Genomic DNA, 10,469 nt, shown 5'->3' on the forward strand with positions numbered 1-10,469 from the left:
TAGTGGCGCAGCGTGGTTGATCTCATCTTGGTTATACGAGACCCTGAGTTGAACATCAGCCAGAGTTGCTCACTGGAGGGCTTGGAATTTGATTCTGGGGATGAGTTTATATGAAATTGTCTCCTTAACCAGGGCCGGATTTACTAGATTCGGCCAGATTGGAATTTCTTGCGGAGTTCTCTCTATATTTTAAACTTTTAAGTAAGTTTGAGTTCTGATACTCATTGCCGCATGTTTTGTAACTGCAAATTATTTGTTGTTCTTCAATTTCGTTTTTGATTTGTTGTGATTCTCGTTGTCACTTATTCTTCAAATGCATATTTCTACGCTCTTCAATTTTATTTTTGATTTATTCTAATTGCCGATTTCACTAATATTCTAACTATATATTTCTTTGATCTTTAATTACGTTATCATTGCTTCAGACACTTTTTCGCTGCCCTTTACCTCAGCTACTTGGTTTGGTCTTGTCACTTTTGATGGTCTAGTACTATAGGTTGTCTATTATCACCTGTACATTTGCATGTCTCAGATCGTTCTCTTGACCTTGTATCATTTGATGGTCAAGTTTGTTAATTTTGAGGTTACGAATTTGACCTCTTTTGCTCTGTATTTGCTCATTTCATGCCTGCGTTAATTTACGCTTCGAATCTGCTGAAAATGACTTTTGAATATGGGGGCGTGAATTTACATATTTCTAAGCTTTTGTTCTGCAAATTCTTCTAAAACGGTTTTAACATCTTTTTTCCTCGCGTCTTGATTATCAACGAAAGTAATTGCTAAGCTATTTAGTCTGTCCTGATTTATTGTTGATATCATAGTTGTTTTTTATTGGCTGATGGATAGTTTTGGTTGGTTTTAGCCTGGAAAATGGTGTCTCCAGAAGAGATGCCCACTTGAATTGCTAATAATATTTAACAATTTCAATAATAAATTGTTCGTTTTGATGACAGTGCGGGGCCCTTCCGACCTCAGGGCTCAGTTGAGGCCAATCGTTTGAATCACCTTTTATCTAGCCCTGTCGTTACCCCACGAAACATTTTTAGTGACGACATAAGGCTTTTAAAGACAACCATGAGGGGTGTACTATTTGAACTACATATACATCAAGATATTATTACGCACACCTGGGTCTTACGTAACACTATGGTATACATGTTTGTTACGTAATAGTATAAGGAGTTGCTTGTTACATAATAAGGAATGTTTTGGTTCTTAAGTAATACTATAATACACTGTATGTTACATATCAGGAGATAGTTTACCTATTTTGAGGATGACTTAATCTTGCGTAACTTGATAGATCTAACGGTCCATTTATATCAATATTAAAAAAGAGTTCAGTGTGTTAACATTGTGGATGTTACTTTTGACATATTCTTTAGTAATGGATGCTTTTAGACTATTGGATATTGAAGGTGCTAGCAACGGTAAAATGGGACCAATAGTACCTAACGTAGCAGTAAAAATTACAAGGGGTTTTCGGCTAACCTTAGAATGGGACAAGATGTTTGCGAGATATACAATATCATCGAGCAAATTCGAATTGGAAGAACAGATATGTTTTGCAGCAAAAGTGAATATATTGCATACATAAAGATTACAAGACAGATTAAATGCACTAGTGAAAATATATTTAAGACAATGACCTGAATCACCATATAAAAAGTAGTGAGTTTGTTACTATTTATTTTGATGTGTTCGACATCCCCTTAAACATTCCATGAAAGCTTTGTCTTAATACCCTTAGCTTCAGTAGTAGCAATAGCTAAAATAGTAGTATTATTAACAGTATGTCCATAACACTTTTTTTCGCATCTCCCTAGCACACGCTGAAGCAATTTATTTCCATAGATAGTTCCTAGAGCATTGCTGATGCGTCCCTTTAAAAACCTGCATGGACAAAGTGCGTTCTGATTTAGTCCAACAATGTGCCAATATTCCCAGATAGTTTTACCTTAATGCCCATAGCTTTGGTAGCAATATTAGTGGTAGTAGTACTAATAATAGTAGCAGCAGGAGCAGAAGTAAAATTAGTAGTATTAGCATGCAAATATTGCCTTTTGATTAGTTCAATATCCCTAACAACAGTTTCAATTTCATACTTCAAGCGGTTACTAAGATATTGCGGATACGCTTTTCCGACAACCTGCATGCACACATTGTGCTTTGATTCAGTTAAACTTTCCATTCAGTATTCACTGAAATTTTCACATTTATACCCTTAGATTCAATTGTAGCAGTAATTACAATAATAGCAGTATGAGTACAACTAATAAAAGTTGCAGTGAAATTAGTGGTAGTTCTTACAAAAGTAGCTATAGCACTAATAGCAATGGTAGTAAGTTGCCTTTTGGTCAGTTATAATTTTCCTTAATCAAGCCCTGGAAGCTTCAACCTAGTACAACTAGCTGCTGCTATGATGTTGGCGATATGCCATTTAAATTAACTGAGTACCCGTTAATTAGGTCTTAGGGTCTCTTTTCTCAAGTCTATTTATGTAACCCCTATATGCACTTTTCTCCTTTGCCAGACGGAGAAGATGCTGTAAGATAAGTGAAGAAAAGTTGGAATTCCATCTTTTGGGGACACCTTCTCCTCTCCTGCATATCCAAAGTGTGTTTTGATTTAGTTCAATTCCTTCCTGGTTTCTTCCTGAAATTTTCCAGTTAATACTATTAGCCTTATGCAGTAGTTGCAACAGAAGTAGTAGTTGGAGAGTTAGTAAAGGTGGGGGTAGCAGTATTAATAGTAGCGTACACATATTAGATTCTAGTCAATTGATCTTCCCTCCAAGCATTCCGCATAAAATCCAACTGTAATGCCCTAAGCCATTTCTGAGATACGGCCTTTTGATAATTTGCACACGCATAGTGGTATTTGATTGAGTTCAAATTTCTCTTCAATTTTGTCTTAAGTTTTCAACTTCACAACTTTAGTCCTAGTAGTACTGTTTACTTACTTGTACTTGGGTCAGGACAACAGCTGCGAGCCTTCCCTGGCATCCCATAGTTCGTCAACGATTGAGCTCCATCTTCGGCAGTCTAGGGTCCATTCCTACGTGACTTTAAGCCAGTCCTTGTCCCACCATAGGAAAAAGCGGCTAAATCTCTCATTGTGGTCTGGGTCAGCTTTGAAGCAGGCAAGCCACATTTTTTGTTGTCCTCCCTGGTGTTTCATTCAGCCGGGGAGAGGCTGGCAGTGAAGGACGTTTTTGGTCACTGCCTCAGGTGGTCGGATGTGGAGGTGCCCGTACTAGCGCAGGAAATGTTTCTTAACAACTGACCCAATATCAAGGCGCCGGGGAGATGATCGACGGGGATCTACATTGCTCATTCTGTCGATTAGTCTGACACCGAGGATCCTACGAAAGCAAGAATACTCAAAGCTTTTAGATTATTTAACTTTAATGCTTTCAGCTTCTAAGACCCACATTCATACGGGAGAACCGATCTGAAGAATACCTCGTAGATGCGGATCTCTATTTGCAGCTGGATTTGATGCTTCTGCCATAACCAGGAGTTGAGCTGCGCAAACGCTTTTGCTGCAGATGTCATTTGAGTGCGAACTTCGTTCGAGCTGCTTCCATTGGCATCAATCAGAGATCATGGGTACTTGGATTCTTCCACCACCTGAATTTTATCTTGTTGGATATCAATAGACTGCACCAGATTTGGTGAATTGGACAAAACGATTTCCGTTTTGGGAAGGCTGATTTTGAGACCCATTGATTTGTCTGTGATTACCACCTTGGTAAGCATTTCCTGGGCTTCTGTGATGGTCCTAGACAACATATCGATATCATCTGCGTAATCTTGATCGGTCAGGTTAAAATCGGGGCTAACTTGCCTGCCATCAAAGCACGATATTGCCCTGGATATTATCTAGTCAATTCCAAAGTTGAAAAGCACGGGCGAGAGAACGGATCCCTGTTTTATAACATGCTCTTTGAAGAACATCAGGGAGAGCTCTCCATTATCCTTGATTTTGGCGCGTGTATTATTGTAATACACTTTCATCAGTCTAATCAGCTTGTCCGGAACACCGTCTTTAAATATAGCCACCCAAATGCCACCTCCTAGAACTGATTCAAGTGCTTATGAAGTCTATAATCACCCCAGTCATTGACTGCTGGTGTTTTGTTCTATGTTCAAGGATTTGCCTGAGCGTAATTACCTGGTCAACATATCTTATTCCTGCTTGATTAGGCCAAGTTCTTGTGTGCAATGGGGACTAGACCAGCTGAGGAGGATCACAGCCAATGCTTTTGCTGCAATGCATGTCAGTAAAATTCCTCTATAGTTTTTCCATTGGGTAGCATCTCCCTTCTTCAAGATAGGCATAATTATGGTGTCACGTCACTTTTGGGGGAATTGTTCATCTCTCAACATTTAACAATTATGCTGTGGAGCTTCTCTACAAGCACATATTCTCCTTCGATAAAGAACTCTTCAGGTATCACATTGGGTCGCGGTGCTTTATACCTTTTTAGCTTCTTTTTAGCTGATTGGATTTTATTGAGGTGAGGTGAGTAGATATTAACGGGACAGTAGGCAATTCTCTCAGCTCCTTCTGCTTCCTTAAGAAACTTATATAGGTTTTCTGTGCCTGATCTCAAAGCGGCATCTTCTACTTCGTTAGGAAAATTGTACCGAAAGAGCTGTTTACCGTTTCCTACTGAGCAGTGGTAGTCTCTTCAGAGCTTCTTAAATTCCTCGTATTTTGGGCAACCCATTGATTGCTTTTCTCTGCCAGCTTTATCCGTGTGTCTGACATCGATCTGATATCCTGGATAAGTGGCTAGCACGCTGGTTTGAGAATTCTTTGTCCATGGGAAACGGGTTCAATCCCAGGCGTGGCTGGTTATGTGGTTTGACACGGGGGTCAGTGACGTGACTCTGTTAGCTCAGCCAGAGTCAATTATTCTCTAAATGGGTACCTGGAGAAATCTGGGTAAGGTAAGCAGGAAGGGTTTGCAAAAGCACAGGATGGCTGGCCCCCAGGCCCCTATTGTACTTCCTGGAAGAAAACCCACGAGACAGAGATCAGCACGGCCAGAAGGACCTTAAAGGTCTAGTGCCGTCTTACTTACTTACCTACTTATATCCATCTGTTACGTTACCCTTTTTGGTTGCCTAGGGTGGCTTCGGTGGATGATTTAATTACATCACAGACGCTCTGCCACTCGTCTCCATCGATCCTCGTGAACTCCTTTACCTCTAGTTAAAAGAAGTGATTAGACAGTTGAACTAAAAAAGTGTTGTCATGTGTCAAGGCTAATGCAACTGCCGAAGAAGAAGCTAAGATTATCTCTAGAGTCTAATTTAATAAGCCAGCTTTTTCACACTCTTCTAATTTTTCTAGGTATTTATCGTTTTTAAATCGCTCGTTCCTATTTTGGTTTCAACACACCAAAAACAAAATACTTTGAATTGATTTCTTGCTATATTTTATGTGATAGTAGACCAAATATCTGATGATTTTATCTCTATTCAGCATTGAAAGTTATATGCAAATATGGCAGTCATCAGATAGCTCATAGTAACAAACAGTAAGTAAGCAGCAACGCGGCTCAATAGTAACTGAAACTCTAAAAAGCAACAGATACATCCAAAGGATTGGTTTATTATAATGGTACCAAATATATAAGATACTTTAAGTTCAGTTATATTTTTCAAGGACTACGAGCCTGAGAAAATTTGCTTGATTTTTGACAAAAAGGGGAAAACACTCACTTAAATTATCAAAAAACCTTAACGAAAATAACACCATCAAATTCAGCGTATCAGAGAACTCAACTATATAGGGTTAAAGCTCCTATTTGCAAAAATACGGGCTTTCCCAGAAGATGTACTTTTTCCATTAGGATGGCAACTATTCCATACCCTTTCCCCCAAAATCATTTGATCAAATTTTAGAAAGTACCGTAGCCATTTTGTTCAGCATAGTTAAGAGACTCAATAACTTTGTCTTTTAGGTTAATTTGACCTCCCACAGCCCCTGGGGAAAGGTCTTGAAAATATTTAATTTGCCCATTGTTAATCCATTGATCAAAGTTTTTGAGATACCATGACCATTTTGTTCAGCATAGTCAATACAACCGATAATTATGCCTCCAAAGTTAATTTGACCTCCCAGAGCCCCTGGGGAAAGGTCTTGAAAATGTATAATTTGCCTATTGCTTACGTATAATATCTGTTATTTGGAAATATGCATTTTTTTTCGGGTAAAGGATAGAATTTTTTACTGGAGGATTTTCCGCAGGGAGTACTTTCAATTGGGAAGGATATTTCTGGGAAATAAAATTTGAGGGGAAATTTTACACTGGGGGGACTGGCCAGAACTAAAACAAAATATTTTTATTTATTTCAAGTTTCTCTTTGTAAACCCAATGTTACGCGTGGAGACGTTAAGGGTTGTCTGGACGATTTTTCCGGGGAGAGGAATAATTTTTCCGTGGAGGTGGAACAGGATTTCCTGGCATTAAAAAAAACATTTGAAATAAAATAAAAGTTTTTTTCCGTCTGAAAGTACGCCTAAGGAACAACATTAAAATGAACAAAGAATATTACTTATATGAAGGGGATCTTTACGCTTAAGTTTTGAATTTAGTCCCGAATCTGTAAGAATGACTCCCGGATCATAATTGTAGCGCAAAATAGAACAATGAGAAGCATAAGTACTAAAAAACTTCAGCGCGAATAGTCGGCTGTTTAAAAAAGACAATCCCCTTATTATGCTATCGTTTTTGTTCGTCTCAATTTTTAATGCTGCTCCTTGCTTCCAGGCTATTTTTTGTTTAATTTTTGGTGTAAGTTCATATTTGCTTGCCGAAGAATATTCATTAATTTGGAGAAATCAATACACCTTTTACTACTCTGTTTGCGATTATTGCATTTCTATAGTTTATTTGTGTTGTCTTTCTGAAAATAAATGACACAAAAGTCTCGTTTTCGGGCTATGAGAATAAAGCAGCAAAAATAATATAAAACCTAAGGCAACAAAATTTCAGAGCTTAATTCAGCCTATTGTTATTTTTCTTTAATTTGAAAACAATTTTAAGGTTTTGTCCGCAATATCAGCAATAACCGTTTTTAGCCATGGGTTCCAATCCCGTCCTATGGCTTTAAAACCTACTCTGTTGAAAACTTGATTTACTGCGCGTATCCAAGCCCTACTTGAGCCTGGAAACGAAGCTACAACTAATTTTGGTTCCCAAATTTTTGCAACGGAATTCCATTTTGAACTTGCCCCCAAAAATTCCCCGAATCTGGAAGACTTGTCCCCGAAAACTCCCCGAATTTTTAAAACTTGTACCCGAATTTCGAGATTCGAGGGTGGAAGCCAGTGTTGCCAACAGCGGTACAATTGTACCATTTTGGTACATTTCACCTCTAAAGGTATATTCTGGTACAATCACAAATTTCCTGGTACATTTTTACAAAATGTGGTAAAATAAGATTTGACTGGAAGTCAGGACGTAGCGAGCGGAGGGAATTGTAGTTTTTTGTTTTCTATTCTAGAGTTTTAAGCTTTCCTTTACACATTTATTTAAGTGCCTGTTGTTGGCCTCTTGCGGTGATAATATAGCGTGAAGCAGCAGAGCCATCTGTACGGTAGGTACAAAATAGGTGCAAGGCGCAAAAAAAACCCGAAATTCAAAACTCAACAGAAACGCGACAGTGTTCGTCTAATCAGCGGAAGCCAGTGAGCCTAGATAATTGAGCAAGGTATGCATACAACCAAACAAAACACATGGATTTCATGCCAAGAGGCACTGAAGCAAATTATCCCCACATGAAGGAGCAGTAGGCTTAGTCATACACAAATCCTCAAGGCTCAAATTATGGGGCCATGGGTTTGCCTAGAAAAATTTGTTGGAATGAGAATCTGAACTGTAAATTTTGTTTTCAGTCAGATTGTACCATTCTCTTGAAACATGACATGGTGCCCCAACATTATGAATATGAGTGCAACATTGTCATTGCGGTGCCTCAATATTGTTGGGGTACAAGCAACGCTCAAAAACGAGAGTTTGTGTATGACTGGATAGGTTAAAAAAAATCGAATGCAAAGCACAAAGCCTTGACATAAGCACATTTTTTTGTAGTCCAAGTGATTCCTATGTCTCTAGATTTTGTTTCTTGACAATGAAAAAATTTCCTTCTAACACTTATAAAGCCCCGCTTGGTTATGTATGTTCGAGGTTGGATCCTATCCTGTATGTTCAATCAGTCATCAGAGAGCTTTTTGGTGGAGATTCTGTGGAAGGGGCCATACCATATACCTAACATAGCAGTAGAAATAGTACCCAGGCTAGGCTCGTCAGGATTTTTGCGGGGAAACTCAGGGTCAAAACCAGGGGTCAGTTCTAATTCATATGAGGTATTCATTTGCACTCTCAAAGTCTCAAATATGATTTGTAGTCCACTCAGCCTGAAGCAAGATTTGGTTAATTTATTTTTTTTCTGCCTGTGAACTTGTTGGGTGTAGTATGAAAACCTTGACCCTTTTATATTCACTAAGCTGAAGAGTTGTGTTATTTTTGCGTTGGGTGTGATTATAAAAGATATTTTACCCTCTCTTTGGTATTGGGGAGTCTACTGTTATAAAACAACAATATCAAAGGGTTGATTAAAAATGTGGAACCCTTTGACTCTGTTGGCCAACTAAATTCCTTAGGATACATTGAAGGAATTACGCTTACGTGGTAATAAAGGAACATTGTTGCTCTTGATTTTTTTTTTTAGATAGCACCAATTGAATTCTGTTTTGGGAGTATTCCAGTCAACCACAAACCCCTGATTTTTGGATACCCTATGCCAAACTCTGGGTATATCCAGCGTTTGGCATAGCCTATGCCTAAAGCTGGAAACCCTATGCCAAACGCTGGATAGTTGTTGGTACCCTAACCCTAACCTACCTCACTACAGATGAATTATGATTGGTTGATCAATATTTTATTGGGTCCCAGAATCCAACATTTGGCATACTGTATCCACTATCCAGCGTTAGGCATAGAGTATATCAAACGATAGATTATTCAGCATTTGACATAGGCTTTCCCCAAATCAGGAGTTTGTGACCCCCCCCCCTCACGAAAATTCATCCCAAGAAGAATTCTCTTGCTATTTTCAATTGAAATGCCACCTTGAAACATGACCTATGTTATTTAGGTTAGATTAACTCCATTGTTTCAGTTTTTGTGTGAGGAATTAGTTAAATTGTAAAATTGGACCTGAATAGCCATATGCATCAGTCATAACAATCAGTATAGGGTCAACGGTGGTATCTTTGTTTTCATTACTAAAGTTTGACAGAAGTCAGCCTGTTTGGCTTAATTCCTGACTGAACGTACTGAGTATAATGGAAATAAGTGTCTGCGAAATATTCTTTGGATTTTTTTTTTGTTTTGTTTTAGATGAGCAAAGAACAGCCATCTATTAACCGCTTTTTCAAGCCTGTTGGGAGACATGCATCTCAGATCAAAACGGCAAATGTCAGTAAGGATCAGCCTCTCATTTCTACAGACCCTATTTCTCAGCCCTCTTGCAAACAGACAAGAAACTGAAAGCTCACAGAACAGAATTCCAGAAACGGTCGGAAATAAGAAAAAGCATATTGATCAACAATAGTGATACCAATGAAGAACACGAAAGTTCAGATATTTCGACAAACATTAGAGACCAATCTTCTCATCTGGCTATGAGGAGGGTGTTTGCAGATTCAGAGGTGAGGCAGTCTGCAAGTCCTGACATAGAAAGAGAAACAGAAGGTCACCCAGAGACCTCAACTGTAGAAACTGTTGTTGATAGTCTCGGCAGCACTTCCCAAGACAAAGAACCTTCAGTTGCTGAAGAATCGGTTGCAGAAGCTCAACATCGAACAGCTTCTGTAGCGAGGAAGGGTGCCAGAAGTAAGAAATTAGACAAGAGAACATTGAAATCTAACTGGAATATTGACCCCGAGGGTAAACGTTACATCGGTAAAGGCCCCACAGGAAAGCAGCGCTGCATTTTGTGTAACATTGACTTGTCAGGTAGTAGCTTCCATATTAGGCGCCCTTTGAGCAATCCTACACATTTGAAAAAAGTGTCTTCGACTCTTGGTGCAGTCTCCAAAGACCAGTTTACTACGGACGTTCTGGAAGCAAACGAGGACAGACTTTTGAGTAGCCAGAAAATCAGACAGGCGGAATTAATTTTAAGCGGATTTGTGGCGCGCCATAACTTGCCAATCAACATCATGAAGGAGCTTCTTGAAACCTTGAAGAGGGCTTTTCCTGACTCTGAAATTGCAAAGGGAGTTCAGTGTGGTCGCACAAAAACCACAAACGTGATCAATTCTATAATCAGAGAAGTTGCGTTTGATGACTTGTGCCGCCTCATGAAAATAAACTGTTTTTCTGTAATAATCGACTAGAGTACTGATGTGAGTAATTCCAAAAGCCTAGTGGTTGTAGTTCGTCA

This window comes from Artemia franciscana, chromosome 11 (genome assembly GCF_032884065.1).
Source record: "Artemia franciscana chromosome 11, ASM3288406v1, whole genome shotgun sequence".
NCBI lineage: Eukaryota > Metazoa > Arthropoda > Branchiopoda > Anostraca > Artemiidae > Artemia > Artemia franciscana.